This window comes from Manis javanica, chromosome 13, assembly GCF_040802235.1.
Source record: "Manis javanica isolate MJ-LG chromosome 13, MJ_LKY, whole genome shotgun sequence".
Classification (NCBI taxonomy): Eukaryota; Metazoa; Chordata; class Mammalia; order Pholidota; family Manidae; genus Manis; species Manis javanica.
The window spans coordinates 74,254,932-74,276,240 of NC_133168.1; the positions used below are offsets into that span (position 1 = coordinate 74,254,932).

Genomic DNA, 21,309 nt, shown 5'->3' on the forward strand with positions numbered 1-21,309 from the left:
GTTTGCAAATTACATTTTTGTGCCAGTTTGTCAGGACATGCCACCTAGGAAGCATGTTCTCAGTAATCTGATGGTGGCTTTCATTTCTTCATTCTACCTTTGTCTGAAGTTTGTGAGCCCTTATTCCTCAATCTCTGAGAGCAGCAATGAGACGCTTATCAGCCCTCAGCTTCGGTAAGGAGATAGCAGGGCCATTCCCTCAGCACAGGGGTTAAAATGTAACCAGCCCAGGAGACTTCCTAAGACCTGGGTGACTAATTCAGTACTCAGAAAGGCGGTGTTTTCTTAACTGAATTGTGCTTGTGGGAATTGAGATGTTTATTTATTTGTGAAAAAAGTTAGTCCTCATTGGGCATGTCCTTATTAAACTTGTTACATGCGTAAGAAAAATACTAGCCGAGAAGACAGAAACTCCCAGATAATTTACCAGCCTGCATGGAGTCAGCAGGAGGACACCCAAGAACCACTCTCTGTGGATAAAACGGAGAAACCAAATCATCCTTTCCATCTCTAAAATTGATTATTCTCTTAGCTAATTAAGACAAAAGTCTTTTTTCACAGTATTTGGGAGAGACAAGATATGTAGGAACTGTTAAAATCTTTTAAGAAAAAAATTAGCGCATCTGGTGCAATCTGAGCAAGGTCTGTGGCCTCGTTCATTACGTTGTGCCAATGACCCTCTCTTAGTGTTGGTGATGGACTATAATTCTGTAAGATGTTACCCCTGGGGGAGGCTGGGTGGCCGGGTGAGGGGTACACTGGATATCTCAATATTTTTTTTGTATCTTCTTGTGTGTTTATAATTATTTCAAGATAAAAAGTAAAAATATATGTCTCTATATGGATATATTTGCATATATGTGTGTATATTTGTATGTGCGCTTGTTTGCATATATGCTTTTGTTTGCATGTACATACATACATACAAGTGTGTATAGCATTTGTGTGTGTGTATTTGTGTGTGCATATATATTGGAACATATGTGAGTATGTTTGGGTATATATGCATATATTTAAGAGGATGATGTAAATGTTCCTATAATATTAAAGAGAACTACCAAAGCACAGAAAATTGTCTAAGAGTCTAAGCTTTTAAAATTTTTTAACTAGGGAGCAGAACCCAGCGTTTGACTGATTTCCATGAGTACAGGGAAGTGTGAGAGGGATGGAGAGGCCCGTCTACTGCCTCCACCCCCTCCCAGAGCAGGCAGTTATTGAGGCCTGATTGATGCCACCCGGGCAGCAACTGGTGCATGCGGGCCTGCAATCCAGAGACTGAAGGAGGCCGGGTCTGCTCCAGCCTCCCGGCTGCTCCAGGGACATCCCCACCATGTCTGCACACAGGTAAAACACCAGGCAGGCAGAGGCACTGCCCCCTTCATCACTGGACCCCACTGGACCCCAAGAGCAGCCCCAGAGTCCAGAGGAGGTGTCCAAAGGTCCCGGAGTGCAGCATGAGGCTGGGACAAGGCCCGGAGTCTCCAGGGAGGTAAGTGTTGCTACAAGCAACCCTCCTGGTGGAGGAGCCATTTCAGGGCCTGCAGGGTGTTGGGTGCTGTTCTGTGGGTGGCCTGAGCAAACAGGAGGCAAGAAGCCCTCATACCCACCCTCTGGGGTCTGCGCCCTAACAGGGGGAGGATGGTGCGTGCCCGTAAGTTGGACTGTGAAGTCAAGTGGCCAGTGTTCTGACAGCTGACATCCAGTTTGCCCTGGAGCGTGCGGAGTAACAGCTCACTCAGCCTCGGGAAGTGAAGACACACTTCCCAGAGGAAGGGGCAGCTGAGTCGAGACCTAGAAGACAAGTAGAAGATATCAGCAGTGAGGAGAAGCATGTTCCAGCAGAGGAATGAACATGCGAAGTCCCAGAGGCAAGAGGTCCAGGCAGCTAAAAGTGATTGAGGTGCAACTGGGGAAATGGTGCAAAATCTTTGGAAGCCAATCCTGCCAGTCGCCTGTACATCATCAAGGGCTCTTGGACCAGAGACCAGCAGGGACCATTGAAAGGTTTCAAAGTGGAGGCGTGGCCCCACCCTTCTGCAGTGCGGTGAGGGATCATAAGCAGCAGGGAGAAAGCAGGTGAGAGACAGAGGGGTCTGAAAGAAGATGCAGAGAAAGAGAAAAGGGATTGGATCGGGCAGATGGTTAGAATGCAAAACTGAAGGATTTTCTAACCGACTGAATTTGGGAAATGAAATCAGGGCTGGTGCCCGAATTCTCACCTTGGACATCTGGCAGATAGCGGCATCGTTCAAGGCGAAGGAACACAGAGGAGGGGATGAGATGTGCTTGTTTGGAGACATGTTGTGCTTAGGAACTGTGTAAAGTCCAAGTGGAAATTTTCCGAAGTCAATTGGCTACTTGGGTCTAGAGCAGGTGAAGTATAGCCCACGGGGTAACCTCCTGTTTTTGTAAATAAAGTTATACCCACACACAGCCTCGCCAGTGGTTGACTGCTGGCTTTGGCTGCATTTACATGACAACAGCCCAGTTGAGCACATGTAACAGAGGTGGTGGGTGGGCTAGCAAGCCTATGAAATCTTTGTATCTTCCCCTTTGCAGAAAAGTTTACTGATTGCTGCTCTCAATCCCAAGAAAGAGGTGTGGGCTGGAAGAGAATCACAGTTGCCAACAGGTACATGGTATTGAAACAAGGAGAGTGGATGAGATCACCCTGGGAGAGAAAAGTGAGCCTAGGTGGAACTCTGAGCAACTCAAGTTCCTGGAAGAAGACAAGTCTTCTAGGCTGATGGGGAACAGTTAGCTGGAGAGGGCACTGTCAGGAGGGGCTCAGAGAAGCCAAGGGGAGTGAGAACTCTCAAGGTGCAAGTGGGCAACAGTTTCAAATACTTTCGAGAATTTAAGTGAAATGCACCGCACCTGGATGTCCAAGCGGGTGAGAACAAATGAGGTTGCAGCCTTACTAAACCAGCCTCAATAGCCCAGGCTCCCCACACAGTCTATGTATACAATATTCAAAACCCAGGAAAAGAACATATTTGTATTAAACTATGAAGAACATATTTGTATTAAACTATGGCCCACCTCTGTAACAGTCTTTCCCCAATATTTTGGGTGGTGCATTCTTTAAGTCTTCATTTAACAAAGATTTTAAAACACTGTGTTCTATGAGTGAACAGAACAAGAATTCATTCTTTCTCTTTCATTGAATGATTGATAGGTTGTAAATGTTTCTCTCAGTTTCATACGTCATTACTGAAAATGAAAGATAAATTTTTAGGATTGTTGTCAAATTTACGAAAACTTACATCAAACTATTTTTATCTAAGAGCTGTAGGATTTGGAATAATTCCCACGGAGTCTCTTCTGGCTTTGTACATTTCAAATCCAACATCACAGCCCATTATCATGATACAATTTGTGGTCCTGCACATCCCTGTCATATCACAGGTAAGTCATCACAGTGAATGATAGGAATATTCTGGAAGCCATTTTACACTGGGAGAGCCAGCAGTAACTTACAGAGAAGTGACTCCATACCACATGAATACACCCAGTGAAGTCAAACTAAATGAACCCCAACTCAATTTGCCTTTAGCTGAATCCCAAAAATGTCCACGGCTACTCCACCACCACTTAATGTGAAGAGATAGACAGGGGAGTCAGGTGGAAAGAGACAGAGATTTTAACCATGTGGCTAAAATATCTTTCTTTTACAAATTTTGCAGAAGCATTTGATCACATGAATACACGGCTAGGGCCCTTCCAGAGCTTCAGAGGGGTCTGTTGAATGTGTCTATTGCTGTGGAATGAATCATCACCTCAAAGCATGGTGACTTAAAATAAGAACAATTATTTTATCATCTCTCACAGTTCTGGAGGCTGGCGCAGCCAGGTGGTTCTTGCACATGGGTTCCCTCTGAGGTTGCTGACAGAAGGTTGTGAGGGCTGGAATCATCTCAAAGCCTTCCTCCTGTCACTGGGACCCCAGCTGGTACTGTGGGCCAGAACACCCGGAGTGTCTGCATGTTTCCTGGGCTTCCTGGCAGAGTGGCAGCGAGCTTCCAAGAGAATGAGGCAGAAGTCTTATCTCTGTTATGACCTAGCCTAGAAAGTCACATGCAACACCCCAGCCATGGGCACAGGTCGCCCAGGCTCAAGGGGAGAACACACAGAGACGCTTTTCAGCAGGAGGCGTGTTGACCTCACAGTGTAAGATGAGCACTTGTGATGGGCGGTCCCTTTGCCACCATCTTGGGAAATGCTATCTGCCACGGGGCCCATGGGAGTAAGGCGTCCACAGCCTAAGCTTCATTGGTTTCAGTGTAAATCTGGATCAGTTCACTTGTGTTCCTTTCCTACAGCTTATCAGAAGTACTCCCCTGAAACCTCCATTTCCCACCTTGGCACAGATCATGTCCTTGGAGTTTGCCAAATAGCTTCAAGACATCTGCTTCCACTGAAGGTCAAGCAGAGATTTGCCCTCCTCCCCCATGACCCACTACTAGTGTCAAAACACCCCAGTATCACATGTCTGTCCTAGGTAGAGAGGCTTGTTTCTTTATTCTGAGGTATTTATTCTGTTGTACCCAGAAAAGGAGGCTTTTGCTAATTGAGATGAGCCCCAACAACATTATGTTCCATCTGGTACAACATAAAACTTGCTTAGGAGTCTGGGGAGTTGCAGTTTCTAATTGTCAGAAATGTGTGGTCAGTTTGGAAAGGATTTCCAGCTTAGACCCTTATCCTGGCTCCAACCTGTAGTCTTCCAACCCCGTGTCATGGTGTTTGGGTAGACCTGTGGGGGAAGGTCCTTTTTCCCTGGTAGTGCATCCTGTGTCAGGGATCACGAGTGGTTTCCCCTAGCCAGAGTCACCCCTTTCTACCCCTGAGCTTCACTAGGCATTACAGGGTCAGCATCCCCGAACTTTCTCCTGAGACAACTCCTCTGTCTCCAGCCCAGTCAGGCGAGGGAAAGAGGGAGGGGGTGGTCCTCTCCTTCAGACAGCAATCAGGCCCCAGCTATAGAACAGCCAGTTCATCAGCTCTGCCCAAGCTCCTACTCCTGTTCAACCAAAGTGTCCCTTGATAAGGTTAAGGACTGAAAAATGTTCATTGAATCTAGCAACAGGGGTCAGCAGAGTGGTGGGGGAGAAGCCAGGCCACACCAAGGAGACAGTGGAAATAAAAGGGAACAACACATGCAGACAACTGCTCTTCCAAGCAGTGTGGCTGTGCAGCAGCAGGGAGAAAGGGGCAGGGGCAGTGGGGTGAGCCTCAGAGCAGCGCTGGTGGGAGCAGGCGAACCAGGAAAAGCTGAGACTGTGGGTTCCAGTGCCAGGCCAGAAGGAGGAGGAGAGCCACATGCCAGAGATGAGAATTGTGACATAGACACAGGGGCTTTGCTGTCCCCAAGGCAGGAAACTGGTGGCATCATCCCCCAGAGTAGAAGGTGTGTTCATCTTCAGAGCCTGAAGTGGACAGGCTGAGGTCGGGGGCGGGTGGAGGTAGAGGAGTTGTGGACCAGTCCAGGAGAGGACTCGAGGCACCAGGAGGAACGTGAGGGCCGGCCGCCTGGAGGTGTGGTCTGGACTCCAGAGCCTGGTGGCCCTCCAGCTTCTCAGGAGGACGCTCGGTGGCCTGGTTTGATCATGTCTGCATGGTGCCCTAGCCCAGCGGGCAGGCCAACTGCTTGGCTTCATCCCTGCTGGAAGCACCACCGGTGCCTGAGCTGCTCTGGCCAAATCTGGGTCAGGGAGCTCAGAGGAGAGAGGGACCGTGACCTTGGCTTTGTGTGGCTGGCAGGGATGGCAATGATTTAGTTTGCCAATGACTGTTTTAAAAAATTATATTTGGCTAGCTCATCAGAATTCATTTTACCTGCCTGGCCCTTGAGGGTAACAGACTTTGCAATGCCTGGTGTGCTCAGAAGTGTGTGGGGCACTTTGGGGCAGGAGCATGAGAAGGAAAAATAACCTTGGCAGGCGGGGTGCAGGAGGCGAACTGGACTGAAGGCAGAGTATGCTATACACTTGGGGGCCCCAGGCTCCTCGGAAAAGAAAAGGCTGTCCTTTGTGGAGAAAAGGAAATCCTTTTCTGGGGCATTTGACTTTCATAAAGGAATAGTTTCTTGGGTGCTTAGTCTTAGAGCATGGCAACAGAAAACACTTGCCTAGATTTTTAAAAGCCCCTTTCTGAATCATTCTAACCTGGTTTCCTGAGTCCTTTCAGAATGCCAGAGGGAAAAAGAAATGCATTAAGTTGACATTCCAATTCAAAAAGTTGTATGGATATTGTCTTGAAGGATATATAGAGAAGGGATAGCTAACCAATAGCTTACTGCTAAGCCTCCTGCCGGGGGTTCGCCAACCCAATTCCTTCCAGAATCCTTTCCTGTTACCCAAGGAGTAACAGGTTATTGCAATCATCGTTCAGTTTTATTTGACCTACTTCACAAAACCAAGTTCAGGTATCTGAATAACTACAAGAACTAAAGCATTATTGCACTTCCTCTAAAAGCCTTTCTACTGACCGAGGCCATACCCAACAGTGATCACCACCAAGTCCTCAGGGCCCTTGCCCTGAAACTGATGCATGAGAACCACTCAGACTAAATGAAAAGGCTGCAGACGGTCACCAACCTTTATATGGCAGAGTTTGGGCACTGGCAGTTCACGAAGAATTACTGGTCTGCTAAGCAGGTAAGTGGAAAGGTGAAAAAGGCAAAAGCATATTCTTACTTCAGAGGAAATTTAAGGACTGGTGGCTAATCTATATCTAGCCTTTTTAAAAAAAGATACCTTACTACTCGGTACTATTTATTGTAGGCTTATCCACTCAGTGCCAGGCACAAACAACGCTATGAATTAAGTATAGTAAAACCCCACATCATGAAATAATGACCAGAGTTTTCTCTATTATTATTACACCACTTTATAGGTCAGGAAATTGAAACTCACTTGCCCCAAGTTATGCCAATGGAAATTGGCAGAGCCAGGTTTCCACCCAATTACCTGGGCTTCAAGTGACTGCTTTTAACTGCTGCAATGCAATTTACTTCTGGGAAGAAGGACCTACGTATAGCACCAGCAACAATAGCCGCACCGGCCTGAGTGCTGGCCACACACCAGGCTTTGTCCAAAGCCCCTTCAACACATTCTTTCATTTACTTTCATCCTGAGCCTAAGAGGGAGGTACTGTTATTATTGTTTGCCTTTTACTGATAAAGAAAGGAGGAGAGGTTCAGTAGTGGGACCAGTGTCACACAGCCAGTGGGGCTGTGTGGGTCAGGGATTGGAGGGGCACCAGATGCCAGAGCCAGGCCCTTCAGCCCTGTGCCCGCTGCTGCAGAAGCCTGTCAGCTTCCGGTCATTGCCATCAGCAGCAGCTGCGGCACCCAGAATAAGCACTGGTGGAGCACTTCCTGCGTTTGCAGAACTCTGCGATCACAGGAGGCCCTTAGCAAGGAGCAAAGTCAAGGGCTGGTAGAGAGCAGACTCCAAACCCAAGTCCACAGGCTAAAGTGTGCTGCAGGGACCAGCCCGGGCAGGGATGCCCAGGGACCCTCTGCCTGGGTTTGCACATTTCCATTTCTCGTATTGAGCTTTCCACTTAATCGTGCAGATTCTATTTGCTTTCTGGTTTTAGAATGAAACTAAGCAGAAGTTAAACTCCTGGAGGAGGCACACTGCACATTTTATTTCCACTTTATATTCGCAAACCTGCAGACGGTGTGGTGGTGCTCAAGTAAAACCCTGTGCAATTGATTAAAACATTCCTTTTTTGGTCTCTTTCCTCATTGATTATTCATATCCCTAAATGCCTTTAAGGGCATCAGCTTTCAAAGCAGCCAACAGCTAGTAGACAAGGAATCGGCACATCCAACATTTTCCTCTCCTAAATAAAAAACCTCTTTATAAAAGCTTCATTTTGCAGAGGCTTGCTCCTTTGGAGAGATGTAGATAAAGTAGATTGTGTTACATGTTTAATGTGGAAAGTTGGCTTCCCGCAAGAGCTTGAAGTTTCCAGAGCTGCACTGGAACTACCTTCCCTTGGGCGATCCCAGCGCCCGGAGGCAACAGCTCTGACGCATTTAAGACCTGACTCCAATCCACCGACGCCAGTCTTCATTTTCAACGGTGCCTGTGAAGTGCTCCACTTCCCGGACACTCGCAGCGCGCTCCTCAGAGGCGCACACCGACGAGCGCCGGCAGGGGGCGGCAGAGCCCACCCTTGTCTGCCGCGCCTCCCAAGGAGGAGCCTCCCGGCCGCACCGACGCCGCAGGTATGATTCTCGCTGACGTCACCACAGAGGGGTTCATTCCCTTCTGGGGCCGCAGTCTCCGGGACGGAGGGGCGTACAAGCAGGTTTGGGTGCGGCTGCGGGAGCGTGGCAGGTTGCTGGGGACGCTAGCAGCCCGCGGGGCGCTGGAGGCCCGGGGGGCCGCCCCTGTCCCCACGCGGCCAGGTCACCACCGGGGCGGCGAGGCGGTCCTCGGGGCGGGCTGCAGCAGGGCCGCGATGGCCTGGGACGCAGCCGCCAAGTCCTCCGGGGAAGGCCAGCCAGTCCGACAGCTAGCCCAGGGTGTGACCACAGAAGGCCTGCTCCAGTGCACGATCTGCGTAAAAGAAGTGGCGTTTCCACTTCCCCTGTGTGTTGATGCAGAGCCGTGATGCTCCCTGCCGGTGGCCACTGGCGCGCAGAGATGTTTTGGAGGACGGCACCTGTGTGCCATTCCCGTCTTGACCACCTTCCTGAGGAAATCGTGTGCAGAGACTGTGACTGGCTGGGTTAGGGAGAGATGGTGCCCGTATTTTTGACCAGAGAAATGCAAACACCGGAAAAGCCCGTGTGGTTGGTTCTGCCTCCTTACGTGCCCAGTGTGGCTCTGTGATCCTCCTTCTGCAGCTTTACCTTGTTTGGGGTGGTACATGTGTTCCTAGAAAGCTATGCAAAACGATTTTTACTGAATCTGATTTAAAAGTGGTAGCTTACCACATAGGACATGTGGATCCCAGGTAGCAACGGATTTACATGCTCTTGAATATGGATTTTCATATGCTCTTTCTCTTCGTTTTATGAAGAACTACAGATGAGATCATCTTTTTCACTGGTTTTCAAAACTGAGCTGGTTACTTCATAGTTATATAGGAGTGGAGGAACTCCTATTTTTCTCTTTAAATCTCTCTCTTATTTACAGAAGAAATAAAGAGAGACCCTTTTACTTTGAACAGTTTTAACATTTATCCCCCCCTATTCTGAAGTTTAAGCTTCAATAGATTAGTATATAAGTAGAGTAACATTAATAAGCTGATATGCTTAATAATCAGAAAACATTTCAATTTCTGAAAGTTCTATTCCATCTGTTCATCTGACCCATATAATGTGCATGTGTATGTAGAGATTGGTAGATATCATTTTGAGAAAAAGGTATATTATACATTGTGCTCTAACTTTTACTGCCCATCTCCAAAACTGTATTTAACTTTACAAAGTGGATTGTGTAGATCTCTGAAATAAACAACAAGCACAAGAACACTGCATGTTTTTTATGGTTACATAAACACACAGTAAAAGTGAAAGGAACAAGGTATACTTTCACAAATGAGGTTGTCCTTGTCAGCAAACATCTGTGGAAGGGCTGATCACCGCAGAGGACTGAATCCGCATTCCTTGGGTGTCATACCTGGGAAATGGCTCTTTTGAGCAGGTAACTGGTTTTGTTTTTGTTGGCCTTCCTTTCAAAAGGAGAAAACAAGCATACTAAGCTGCACTTAAGAAAGTGGGAATTGAATGCAACTCCAGCATGCTGCTTATAGAAGGTGATCCACACGTGTTTCCAGTGATAAGGATCACTCCCTTGTTAGATAGCAGTCCTTCAGACATGTGCAGCAGCCCCTTCTGCCCCAGTGGTTCCTTCCCAGACCAATGTCACCCAGTGCTGTGGGTTATCCCAGGTCTGTTATCTACATCGCTGAAGATGTGACACTTTAGAGATGACTTCCCTCCAGCTGTGGTCTAGAGAACTGAGACAGAGGCCCGTGGGTCTGCTGTAATGCATCCCTTAATCAGGATGCCCTATTTCCATTCTATGAGCAATCATTGTTGAAAAGGCCATTCATTGTAAACTAATAGTTTAGCTGTGCTGTGTGGAAACTGTCCTGAAGCCGGGCTTGTAACTGTCCTGAAGTTCCACTTGTAACTGATTATATAGTTCATTATTTTATGTTAATTTAAGATATCACTTGTATGGAAAAGTACAGGTGGAACAAATACCGAAGCAATTTACCAACTTCCCTCAACCTGAAATTAACAACTGTGAACCTATCATCATTTTAATGTAATTCTTAAAAAACAAACAATGAAACCCTCTCTAATCTCCTCCACAGTCCCTGGGCCCTCGTCTCTCTCGTCCCTGAGTCCCCACAGCACTATCATAACTTAACTGTATGCCCATCCAATCTGTCTGGCATGTTTTGCTCCCAGTCCCCTGGAAAACCCTTGCTCTAGCCTTCTCTTATCAGAGTCCCTTGAGCCATCCCTCATGCTGGTTCCGTGTCTGAGTATCATGGGCGTCTTTATCTTCACATGGACTGCTTTTCCATGTGGCTTTTTGACAGTCATTCTATTAGGACATTCTTTCAATGTGTGCTCCGTACAGGCTCCTGTTTCTTTGCAGATTTATTTTTAACCACCTCCATTTTGCACATTTTCTTTTTCCCTGTTTTATTATAGGGAAGGTTTTGGCAAAAGTGAGAAGAGACTTTAAAATACAATCATCAATAAGTTGGCCTTACTCACTTCAATAAGAAAATTGAGGGCCACAAATTCTCTGTAGGTATATTGAAAATGCCACTGAGGAGCTATTTACACACTTTCAATGTTTGGGTCAATGCCTGTTTAGGTCAATGTAACTATCAGTATGTTTTGAATATCAGAACTTTCTGTGACCTTAAATATGAGTTTGAGCCACCAGTAAAATTATATGTAAGCCATCAGGTTTCTCACAAGTGCATTGCCCCGAGCAAAAGGAGAATTTTATTTTGCTGCTCTATGTTCAAACCATGTCTTACCTTGTATGGGCCTATGGATCGAAGACTACTTATAACTATGTCAGGGTGTGAATATCCAGGAGAAAGGTGAACATTTGTATCAGTATTTCTATCACATAAATGCTACAGAGCAAATGACAGGATATTTTAAATTCTTTTTACATCTTTAATGAAATCACTTCCCCTTGCAACACCAAATGTTTTTTCTGGTCAGAGAGAGGGCTCAATATCAGATGTTGAAACTACCTTAATTTGTTCTTAGGAACCTAGACTTCTTAAAAGTTTATTATTCCCAGCATTTACCTGGGTGAACTAGTTATTGCCTAACAGTTTTAATTTTTATTTGTTTGCCAGGTTGTGAAAATGATTAGTTGAATCTAGGAGATACTTTTATAATAGCTTTTGATGATGGTTCTGTGGCCAATTACATTATTATTAAGTGGTATCTTAATTTCTGAAGGATTGTCGATCCACAGATGTAGGACTAACTAAGCTAGAAAGGCACCTTTGTGGATCATCGTGGTCTATTCTTTGTTAGACATAGAAGTTTAAAATTAAGCCGTCATTATACTGACAGTGGCATATCCATAAGCCCTCCACAGATCATTTTTTGCCTCTTAGCTATTTTTCTATTTTGTTTGAAAGAAAAATACTAACAAAATCACATAAAATGTGGTTTTGTTATTTAATGAGCTGAGCCAAAGTAACAAACAAATAAGTTCATTATAGCTAAACTTATACTGAAAATACCTCCTCACCCACTCATCTCATACCACTACTGCAACATGTATATTTATTTACCTGGGTTTCTTCCCCCCGTCCTTAAGACAAAAGGACCATCCCTCCGCAAGGTAATCCCCAACCACGTAGAAAGAAAACAGCAAGGGAACATACAGAAATTTAAAGTTAGATTCAACAGAGCACAGGATAATCAATGATGAAAAGAGAATACATATTTAGGTTTCATAAAACATTTTAAAACATTCTAGGTATAAAAGGTCAGATCATTTTGCTCAATTATGTTTTGTAGACATTTTGAAGGTTCACATTCATGAAACAAAATCATTATTCACTATATGTACAATTTCTTGAAAGTGTTTCAACATTCAAACTTTAGTTTTTGTGAAAGAACTTCACCGAAGACTTCTTTTTAAATGTTTTTCTTTTTCTTTTCTTGAGCCAATGTTGTCATTTTCCAGCCATGCAGCTCAACACACAACCTGTGGTTAAATGCTCCCTAACATGCAAACACACCAACACTCAGCTTTAGTGTATGGGCAGAAAGGTTGTTTTCACCAAATTCCTATTTTTAGATGAGTTCTGCACCAAACTATACACTTTCATTTTTTTTTTTAAAGTTAAGAGCAATATTTCATTTAAAATGTTTTTAAAAATAGGCTTGAACCTTCTTGGGAATAATCCAACTGTTTTGCTGAGCCCCCTCCCTGTTTGTTTTTTTCAAGGTTGCAGAAGTACAAAGAGTAGATTCAACTTGTTCCATAAAGGATGTACTTAGAGAAGACTGAAGTTACTTCTGGGTAGTAAGTTCTTTGACATTCAGGTAACAATTTATCACAATTTGACAAGATAGACTTTTAAAAGTAGAGGTTGAGAAGGAAAGTAGAAAAAGTTCTAGGGCAGAAAAGAAGAGCTCACATGGAAATATATAACGTGTTGTGATGTGATGTTTTCCTCCACACCCATATTATAAACAAACACCTGGAGCACAGTGTAAAAATCCTGTACTCCCTCGCTGTGCTACATCAAGAGAAGTGGTATATAGGTTTGCATTTGTAGGGATTGGCTGGTATTTCTTTCTTCATAGTTATTGTATAGTTTGTAATTTGAAGTTCAGATTACACATTGCTAGAGAAGAACGGTCCATTTTCATTTATAAAATTTGTAGATTATTGATAGCTACTTTGTTCCCTTTGGTAATCATTTTAAAATCTGGCTGGCCTCGGCTTTGTATCTAAATACTTCCTCTCTTTCCAAAGACCTCCTTAAATTTCCTAGCAGTGTTTATAAAATCAGAATTAATTTTGAAGACAGTCAAACCTGTCCTTGAAGGCAGACCTTCCAGAAAGGAAGATAAATATGTCATCTTGGTAATCTGCTATTTTGAATGGTGACATCACCAGGCAATGTATCATTCACGGAACCCTGCCCAGGTGACAGTTTCCTAGCGGTGTGTTTACTTCAAACTGTTCTAGAAGCAAGTTAGGTTATGACTCAGGACTGATGCTGCATTATTTTAAGCACTTAATATATTCAACAGTATGCACATCAATTTTATATCTCTTTAGTAATTCAAACAGTGGTTGTATTTGGAAATATAGACAACTTTAGGTATTATTATTATCTGTCTAGCCAAGACCAGTAACTTTCAGGGAGCTTAAATCCAAGTTACATTTTTGGGAAACCAACACCCCATTATTTTACATCCATGTATACTAATATCACTTTCTGTTGTTGGGCTGAACACTACCCATGTGTAATAGCTGCGATGACCATTCTTTCATTACACAGACGTGTATTGATATCCTATTATGTATCAGGACTGGGCTAGGCATGCAGAGATGAATTGAGGCAATCCTTGTCCTCCAGGAGGTCAAAAGCTGGGGAGAGAGACTGAGCCATAGACAAATAATCATAATTTAATGTGGAATATGCAACTATTTGTATGTGTCTCAGGTATTATGTGAACACAGAGAAGCATTTGTAACTCAGCTTGCTGGGGGGAGAGACAGCCAAGAAAGGCTTCCTGATGGCAGATGCCTGAATTGATTTGAAGAAGATAAGCATCAACGTGTCACCAACCGAAGCTGGGGGAAGGGCACATTTGGGAGGGGGAGTCAGTGACAGCAGAGACGGGCCCACGTCCACACACAAAGATACATTGAAGTGCATGCTGTCCTCCAAGAGGGTATAAGCAGTTTGGCGGGGGTGGCCTGTGAAATGAACATGAGCGGGGAGGCAAGGAGGAAGCAGGAACAGTAGGCTGGACTGACTCCTGGACGTGCTGGGGCCATGCTGATACACTTGGACTTTACCGTTAGTCAGCCTACAGGGAGCCATCAGAAGTCTGAGGCACGGCTCATGTGATCAGGGTTGCGTTTTAGGCAGAACAATTTACAGAGGTCAGAACTGAAAACAGCGAGACTGAACCCCAGGAGGAGAACCATGTGACTCTTCTGAGAGTTGGGGGAGAGGTGGACCAGACGGGAACAGAGCGAGGAGACATCCTCAACACGGACAGGAACCCGGTGGCGGAGCCCCACGACCGAGGGGACATGAGGGGGAAGGAGCAAGAGAAGTGAAGGTTGACTCCTAGCTCAGAGGACTGGACGGGTGGCAAGAGAGAGGCTGAAGTAGGGTGTGTTTCAAAGGCAGATAATGGGTGAGGCTTTCCCTACACCTGCCAAGCCAGCACCACCCTGCCTGCAACACACACACTATTTAAATCTCTCTGTTTTGCTCCCATAGTGCACTGTGCCTCCTCTACAGGAACATCTTTGCACTTCATTTTATTTACTTGTTGAATGGTCTGTCTTCCTCACTAGACTGTCAGCTCCTTGAGAGCAGTGTTCATGCTCTTCATTATCCATCCCACAGTTCGCAGGCTGCCTGGCACGTAGCAGCATCAATCAATATGCATAAAAGCAATGAGTTCAGTTTTCAGACGATTAAGCATCAGCTGTACATTTTCAGTTAGTTTTCTATAGTCTTTATACATATTTTTTTAATTTGTGATATTGGGCAAAGGACTTCACCCTCTTCTGGGTATCACATCTTCATGAAAATAGTTAGGATTCTGGACAGGCATGCTTGCTGAAGTCCTGCCCAATCCTGATGTTTTACAAGAAAGGAAGACATTTTAGAGGACTGGCCACAGGGAAAAAAATAGTAATACATTACATACTTTATTGAGCAGGAAAAAAACCTTGGGAAAACAGAAAGCCCATACTCTCTGTACACTACCATTAAATTTTCCACTGCTTTCCAGCCTTTTTGATGTACGTGGACTTACTAAATCAAAGAGAAGTCAGCTCAAGGGTAATATTTGCTGGGTGTTGCCATGTGCCATAGCCAGTGTCCTTAGGTCTTGCTGTTCCAGTGGCTGGTCTGGTTCGACAAGGACCAGCGCTCATGGTGTGGGAGCATGTGCCTGGCTTTCCCCAGAGCAGCTCCATGTGTGCTATCGCCAGTGTCTCTCTGTCCCTAAGAAGCCCAGCATTGATTCTGCTCCTAAATGGTTTCCACTTCTTGCAAAGCATCATTATGCTCCGTACCAAAGAATGTGAGCTCAGAGGCGTCTTTGTCTGAAACAACTTTGAAGGCAAATTCCTTGAACTTTGGAGCCATTCAGCATACAGTAGGTCCTTTCCTCATGGATGCATGTGTTTAACTCTGGCAGAAGCCTTTACATATTTTTCCATAGTTCCATTTATTGTGACTTTCTAGGGACATTTCACTGTTGAAAATTTGACCAGAAAAGAAAGTACACATTATTCATGCTAGGTTTTCAACATGCTTGAAAAACCCATTTGTTGTTTTGCTGTTTGATAATAACCTTTGTAAGACATCTGTCTATGGGTCTACCTCACTTGTATAGGGAAGTGTGCTGAAGTGATGTGCACAAATTTAGTTTCTGTGGATCAAAACATACCAGGCGAGATGGTGAATGGACTTCCTCATGCTCTTTTTTAAAGTGAAATATCTGCTTTATAGGGTAGTCTTCTAACTTCCCTATTTGCTAACCTTATGTGTTATTATTTCAGAATAACTGCTTGTCCCAGCCCTGCCTCTGACCCAAGGCACTGCTGTTTCTTCATCTGGACTGTTGTTGTGACCTCCTCACTGGCCCCATAGTTCCACCCTAGTTCTCACCCAGCGGCCACGGTGATCCTGAGAATCCCAAGTCCCTACAGAGGACCTCACCTTGCAAACTACACCAGGAGCTCTGCCCTCTCAGTCTTTGTGCTGCTGGCCCCTCTTCCTGGCACCCCATCCCAGCTGCAGCGTGGCCGCTGCCCTCTGTCCTCCAAGGTTTTCCTCCTCTCTGCCATCTCAGTGAGTCCAACTGAAACCACTCAGTTTCAGACCCCAGCCTTCACCCCACTCTGCCCGCCTCACCCTCTTTCCCTACCCTGTCCCAGGCCCTTTCCACCTTCTGACATACCATGTATTTGCCCATTGATTTTGCTTATTGTCCTCATCAATAGAGCATAAGCTAAATGAAAGCTGATTTTTCTTGTTTTGTTAGCTGCTCTATTTCCAGTGCCCAGCATGGTGCCAGCACACAGTAGGGGTTCTGAATATTTGTTGAATGAATGAATAAGTGAATTAATTGAGTATTTTCTATGTGTCATCTAAATGGAGTCAAATTTGGTTTTCTTTATCATATAAAACTACATGGTAAGGCTAATGTCTATGATGGGTATATTCTAAAAATTGTTTGTAACAAGCTAATCAGGACCTTCTTTATAACACAGAGGCCTGATGATGGGACTGAGCTGGGGGAGGCATAGAAGACAGTAGAAAGAGATCATGGACTGAGGATTTAGCCAGAGCATTTGCTCTCAGTTTCTACATCAGGAAAACGTGCATGAACATTCCTGGCATTGTTGCGAGGATTAAAGATAAGGTGTATAAAGTGCCTGGCCCACACTGATGATTACCACCTAAATGGAATAATCATAAGCTTGATGTCATCCTTTAAAGCTGTCCTAGAGATTTTCTCAGCTGTCCCAGTGCCTTCAAACTTCTAAGAAAGCAAATGAACGGTCCGATTTCCTGCTGGAAGTCCTTGGCCACTGCACCCTGGAGGGTGGGGAGGACCTTTCAGGACTGGAGCAGAGCAGACCTGCCAAGCTCTGCCACCACATACCCTTAGCAGACATGTGAAGGATCAGACTCTCTCCCTTTGCCCTGGGTAAAGCGGACACTTCTTTTGTCTGTTCCTGCTTCCAGCGTGTGCACTCGTGCGGTGCCTGCAATGTGTGGTCTGGCCCGCACGTTACGGTCTTACACTTGGCCTAGGAAATAGAAATGGCACGTCAGGTTTCAAATGACCTGCCTGTGGCTACCAGGTGCCCTGAACTCCAGATAACTGTTCGTTCACCATTTACAGCCCTCATACATCTACGTCGTGAATACTGACTGCTTATTCTATACCAGGCACTGTTGCAGGCCCTGGGGCTGCAGTAATGACTGTCCTCATGGAGTGTACACTCCAGTGGGCTAAAAATCCCACAGATGAGTGGCAAGGAAATGTGTCACATACCAGGTAGAGATTCTTGCTATTCAGAAAAGGAAGCAGGGTGAGTGGCATCGGATGTTATGAGACTGCAGAGGTGACATTCGGGCAGAGACGGAAGTGAGCCTGACAGGCCTGGGCAGTGCTGCAGTGAGGGAACAGACCAGTGCAAAGTCCCCGAGGCAAGACCATGTTTGGGTGTTGGAAGCATGGCAAGTAGCTGGAGCTCGGTAGGCAGGTGAGAGAGTGTGGGAGAGGTGGTCAGCGAGCGGGCAGAGGGCCAGGCCCTCCCTGGCTTTCTAGACCATCAAAAAAAATTTTGAGTTTTACTCTGTGCAAGATGGGAAGCATTGAGCATTTGGGGAGAGGAATAACATTCTGCTGCCGTGCTGAGTAGACTAAAGGGAGACGAGGGGAGACAGGAGAGCTTGCAACAGACCCAGAGGCAGCAGCAGTGGGATGGGAGGCGGGGCAGGGGGCGGGGGGCATTGCCAGCAGCTGAGGCCAGAGCTGCAGGAGTGCAGGTGTTGAGAGGTGGTTCCCTCTGGATGTCGGGCACGTAGAACTGGAAGATTCTGCTGAAAGATTGGAAGCAGGCTTCCAGGGAAACAGAGACATTTATAATTAACTCCAAATTTCTGGCTCAAGCCACTGGAAGAATGGGGTTGCCATGTCCCCAAGAGGGAGGGATTGCAGGTCGAGCAGGTATGTGGTGGTTCAGTTGGTCTGGTATTTTCTTTGAAGGATGCGGGTGAAGTCAGGAGTTCAGTTTGGGGGATGTGTGGTTTATTCAATATCCAAAGGAGGTGTGCAATAATTGCATTGACAGGAGTGAGTCTCAGAGGAGCCTGGGGTCCACCTGGGTTGGAGACACACATTCAGATACATCAGTACGGAGATGCTGTTTAAACCCATGAAAGTAGATGGAATCATCTGGAAAGTGGGTGTAAACAAGGAAGTGGCTGGGGTCAGTGTAGCACTCCAACATCACACAGTTGAGGGACTCCAAAGAACCAGAAAAGGAGGAGAAAGTGGGCCCATGGGGAGATGAGTGGGGAGACCATGTCCGGGAAGCCGGGAAATAGAGTGCAGGGTGAGGTCCCCTCTGCCATATGGGCCATCATGTCCATGTCCCAAAGTCTGCGATATGACCACGGTTATAGCAATGTGTAGGCAACTTCAGTAGGCTGGCCTCCTATTTCTTTTTCAAGAAATTTATTTATGAATTATAATTTTTTAAAGTTTTTCTTATAGAAATATATATATGCTCCATGTGGAAATTTAGGAGAATGAAAAATAAAGAGAAACAGAAAAAATTACTCCAAATCCCTCTAGCCATAGACAGTTTTTTCTATGCATTTTTCCTTACATATTTGAGATGATATGTATATGTATTTGTGGGTATGTGTGACCTTCTTTTATAAGCTTAATATTGTACCATACATTCCCAGGTCATTGAAAGAGCTGCATTATTTTTAGTGAATGGACTACAAATGCCTTATTCTATATTATGATTTATTTAATTATTCCTCTACTGCTGGGCATTTAAGTTCCCAATTTTTAACTACCATAAATAGCATTGATAATAACTTCTTTATGCTCATTGGAGGTCAGTTCATAGAAGAACTAGCTAGATGTGGTACTAGTCAAGAGGAGTCAAGGGTATAAGCATTTTAGAGCACTCACTAAATATTGCCAAATTGCTTTTCAGAAAGTCTGTGGGAATATACACAGCCACACAAAATGAGAGAGAGAGATTTTCTTACTACTCCCTTCTGATATTGAGTACTTTTAGAGTGTTAGAGTATTTTTTCCCTGATTATTAAAGCAGTACTTTTTTTATTGAGGAAAATTTGAAAACTCAGTGAACAGAGACTTTTAAAACAAACAACAGCAAATGCTTTCAATACTTGTGGTGATGTTTTTATGCTTAATTATACTTTTACCAATTGAAATCATACCATATGCATGTGTACAACATTCAAAATGCATATATACATATGTGTTTGCCTTCTTAACTTGGCATTACTTCATGAAGTATTTTCCACGTCATTAAATATATTCCCATACAAGGCTTTAATGACTCCATAGTATTTCATCTCATGGGTGTGCTATAATTTATTTGCTATTCTCTGATTATTTGGTATTTGTATCAGCTTTTCATTACATACACTTCCAAATACTTGAAAATAGCAATCATATCACACTCATCCACATACACCTGTGCCCATATACACACACCTTGCACCCTTCATAGTCTGCTGGCTCTCAGAACAAAACCCTCATCTTTTGATCATTCTTTTTATGACTTAGTTTCTTATCCCCATTGCCATTTTCTGGATGCATTGCCACTTACTAGTACTCCAAATGTCTTGTAATTTAAAGAGATGCTTATAATATTTATTTCCTATATCATTAACTTTTGGTCTGAGATTCTTGAAGGCAGAGCCTCTATCTTCCTCTTGTCAACACCTGTCACGTATGGTGCCCTCCAGCCCAGTCAGCACGAGTTGTGGCTCGTGGCCGCCGAGTTTGCTGAGTGGATTGTACACCAGTAGATGCAGTTGACTGAAGACCATGATACTAACCAATTTGAGGAACCATTCCCGGGAGCATGACCAATAATCAGTTCATTGAGATACTGTGACTTTTTATGATACAGTTTGCTCGAGCTATGCCATCACATCCGGTTTCTGTGCTTCAGCTCTTCAGGGCTTCCTGCTGCTACATGTTTTCTCCTGAATGAACCTGTCTCCTGGAAGTAGACAACCCAGGAAAACAATGTCACTGCACTGATAATGGGAGGGAAAGTCTCACGTCTCTGCTGACTTAGTTGGGGAAGAGGAAGGGACTTCGGATAGTTCTCTTCTCCAACTCCTCATATGATTTTTAGATAGGAAAATTTGCCTTGATCAGTCTTGTACTCCTTGAACAAAAAAGCTTTCCTTCTTTGTCACCTTCCCACCCAGGGGCTTCAGGGTCCCACAGAGGCAGATGGTGTCTGGGTATGAGGGGTCTGCAAGGGCCACATTTCTCCACAACACTTCAGCCAAGAAAATTAGCTGTGGTGACATCTGAGGTTTACAGGACCAAATAAAGTTGACTTTGTGTTACCCATTACCTATGCCTTATTTGTGCTCAAAATCTATTTAAAATGCTAAGTAGAAATACGTGCACCTTACAACCCATAGAGGCTGTGTTAAAAACCTGTCATGCCTGTGACAGCTAGCAATTACATGTATACACTAACATACATGCATATTAAATCCTTGTCTGGGCTGAGAGACATGGTTTGTTTTAACAGTCCATATTCAAACTTTTCCTGGGACACTTAAGTATCTAAAACTTAAGCCTAATGTGGCTTTTAACTTACCTAATAGTTACCAAATACACATTCAGCTACCACCATCTCCTGACTTCCTTCCCTGTCATGACTGAATGCCAGGAGTCTATTTTTCCAGACTAAGAATACTACTAAGACTCTCTTGAGAACAGTAAAGTAAGACCCATGTCAAACTGCCACTCATTAAATGCATGATAAACACATCTTAAAGAGCCAACAATCCCATGTCTTACCCAAAGGTATTTTCAAACATTATTTCCAAAACATGATTTTGTTCCAAGTAATGAGAGTAGGCCTCACAATTAACTAATTTCCAGCCAAGTCTGAAATATCAAAGGTTAGTCCCCAGAGATGACAGTGTGTAAAAGAATGGGGCTCTTGTTTGAAAATTCAGCTGTGTTGATTTTACAACTTTGGGACTGTAGAATGGCCAAAAGGCTGGATTAACCTTCTTTTCAATCTATTGTAAGAATTCTCTCATTTCTAGGATGCCAGTTAGACTCCAAGAATTCACGCTTATTCTCTCATGCCTGGAGGTGCCCACCCTTATCAGGAGAGTTGACTGTAATGGCTAGGGGTCAGGGACTGAAGGAGTAAAAGTCAAGTTTCTAATCCAAGTATAGGGTATCTGTTTCACCTGGCAAGTTCAAGACTACCTGACGGCTTGTATGAGACCCGGCAAAGAGGAACAAGTTCC

The 21,309-nt window shown here is 44.6% G+C and overlaps 1 long non-coding RNA gene across 1 annotated transcript; it reads left to right on the forward strand.

Moving 5' to 3' along the window:
- The first annotated feature begins 7,518 nt into the window (after positions 1 to 7,518).
- Positions 7,519 to 17,762, forward strand: LOC108403111 (uncharacterized). The gene is made up of 3 exons (XR_001854617.3): positions 7,519 to 9,668; positions 12,474 to 12,571; positions 15,792 to 17,762. It is a non-coding gene; the product is annotated as an uncharacterized lncRNA (long non-coding RNA).
- Positions 17,763 to 21,309: the final 3,547 nt, after the last annotated feature.